This window comes from Mus caroli, unplaced genomic scaffold, assembly GCF_978045245.1.
Source record: "Mus caroli unplaced genomic scaffold, Mus_caroli_1 scaffold_25, whole genome shotgun sequence".
Classification (NCBI taxonomy): domain Eukaryota; kingdom Metazoa; phylum Chordata; class Mammalia; order Rodentia; family Muridae; genus Mus; species Mus caroli.
Genome location: NW_028227280.1, coordinates 2,523,755 through 2,526,828, shown reverse-complemented (window position 1 = coordinate 2,526,828; position 3,074 = coordinate 2,523,755).

Sequence of the window (3,074 nt, the reverse complement as noted above, 5' to 3'; positions counted from 1 at the left end):
ATATACTATGTACTACACTGTGCGTTTCTTAAATTCTAAGTTTTTCAGTGCAACTCACTCATATACTATGTACTACACTGTGCGTTTCTTATATTCTAAGTTTTTCAGTGCAACTCACTCATATACTATGTACTACACTGTGCATTTCGTTAATGCGGGTTTTTCAGTAAATTCTAAGTTTTTCAGTGCAACTCACTCATATACTATGTACTACACTGTGCATTTCGTGTAATGCGGGTTTTTCAGTAAATTCTAAGTTTTTAAGTAAAACTCATTCATACACTATGTACTATATGTGCGTTTCTTATATTCTAAGTTTTTCAGTGCAACTCACTCATATACTATGTACTACACTGTGCGTTTCTTATATTCTAAGTTTTTCAGTGCAACTCACTCATATACTATGTACTACACTGTGCTTTTCTTATATTCTAAGTTTTTCAGTGCAACTCACTCATATACTATGTACTACACTGTGCGTTTCTTATATTCTAAGTTTTTGAGTGCAACTCACTCATATACTATGTACTATACTGTGCGTTTCTTATATTCTAAGTTTTTCAGTGCAACTCACTCATATACTATGTACTACACTGTGCGTTTCTTAAATTCTAAGTTTTTCAGTGCAACTCACTCATATACTATGTACTACACTGTGCGTTTCTTATATTCTAAGTTTTTCAGTGCAACTCACTCATATACTATGTACTACACTGTGCGTTTCTTATATTCTAAGTTTTTCAGTGCAACTCACTCATATACTATGTACTACACTATGCGTTTCCTATATTCTAAGTTTTTCAGTTTAACTCACTCATATACTATGTACTACACTGTGCGTTTCTTATATTCTAAGTTTTTCAGTGCAACTCACTCATATACTATGTACTACACTGTGATTTTCGTGTAATGCGGGATTTTCAGTAAATTCTAAGTTTTTCAGTGCAACTCACTCATATACTATGTACTACACTGTGCGTTTCTTATATTCTAAGTTTTTCAGTGCAACTCACTCATATACTATGTACTACACTGTGCGTTTCTTATATTCTAAGTTTTTCAGTGCAACTCACTCATATACTATGTACTACACTGTGCGTTTCTTATATTCTAAGTTTTTCAGTGCAACTCACTCATATACTATGTACTACACTGTGCGTTTCTTATATTCTAAGTTTTTCAGTGCAACTCACTCATATACTATGTACTACACTGTGCATTTCGTGTAATGCGGGTTTTTCAGTAAATTCTAAGTTTTTCAGTGCAACTCATTCATATACTATGTACTATATGAGCGTTTCTTATATTCTAAGTTTTTCAGTGCAACTCAATCATATACTATGTACTACACTGTGCGTTTCTTATATTCTAAGTTTTTCAGTGCAACTCACTCATATACTATGTACTACACTGTGCGTTTCTTATATTCTAAGTTTTTCAGTGCAACTCACTCATATACTATGTACTACACTGTGCTTTTCTTATATTCTAAGTTTTTCAGTGCAACTCACTCATATACTATGTACTACACTGTGCGTTTCTTATATTCTAAGTTTTTCAGTGCAACTCACTCATATACTATGTACTACACTGTGCGTTTCTTATATTCTAAGTTTTTCAGTGCAACTCACTCATATACTATGTACTACACTGTGCGTTTCTTATATTCTAAGTTTTTCAGTGCAACTCACTCATATACTATGTACTACACTGTGCATTTCGTGTAATGCGATTTTTTCAGTAAATTCTAAGTTTTTCAGTGCAACTCATTCATATACTATGTACTATATGTGCGTTTCTTATATTCTAAGTTTTTCAGTGCAACTCGCTCATATACTATGTACTACACTGTGCGTTTCTCATATTCTAAGTTCTTCAGTGCAACTCACTCATATACTATGTACTACACTGTGCGTTTCTTATATTCTAAGTTTTTCAGTGCAACTCGCTCATATACTATGTACTACACTGTGCGTTTCTTATATTCTAAGTTTTTCAGTGCAACTCACTCATATACTATGTACTACACTGTGCGTTTCTTAAATTCTAAGTTTTTCAGTGCAACTCACTCATATACTATGTACTACACTGTGCGTTTCTTATATTCTAAGTTTTTCAGTGCAACTCACTCATATACTATGTACTACACTGTGCGTTTCTTATATTCTAAGTTTTTCAGTGCAACTAACTCATATACTATGTACTACACTGTGCGTTTCTTATATTCTAAGTTTTTCAGTGCAACTCACTCATATACTATGTACTACACTGTGCATTTCGTGTAATGCGATTTTTTCAGTAAATTCTAAGTTTTTCAGTGCAACTCATTCATATACTATGTACTATATGTGCGTTTCTTATATTCTAAGTTTTTCAGTGCAACTCACTCATATACTATGTACTACACTGTGCGTTTCTCATATTCTAAGTTTTTCAATGCAACTCACTCATATACTATGTACTACACTGTGCGTTTCTTATGTTCTAAGTTTTTCAGTGCAACTCACTCATATACTATGTACTACACTGTGCGTTTCTTATATTCTAAGTTTTTCAGTGCAACTCACTCATATACTATGTACTACACTGTGCGTTTCTTATATTCTAAGTTTTTCAGTGCAACTCACTCATATACTATGTACTACACTGTGCATTTCGTGTAATGCGGGTTTTTCAGTAAATTCTAAGTTTTTCAGTGCAACTCATTCATATACTATGTACTATATGTGCGTTTCTTATATTCTAAGTTTTTCAGTGCAACTCACTCATATACTATGTACTACACTGTGCGTTTCTTAAATTCTAAGTTTTTCAGTGCAACTCACTCATATACTATGTACTACACTGTGCGTTTCTTATATTCTAAGTTTGTCAGTGCAACTCACTCATATACTATGTACTACACTGTGCGTTTCTTATATTCTAAGTTTTTCAGTGCAACTCACTCATATACTATGTACTACACTGTGCGTTTCTTAAATTCTAAGTTTTTCAGTGCAACTCACTCATATACTATGTACTACACTGTGCGTTTCTTATATTCTAAGTTTTTGAGTGCAACTCACTCATATACT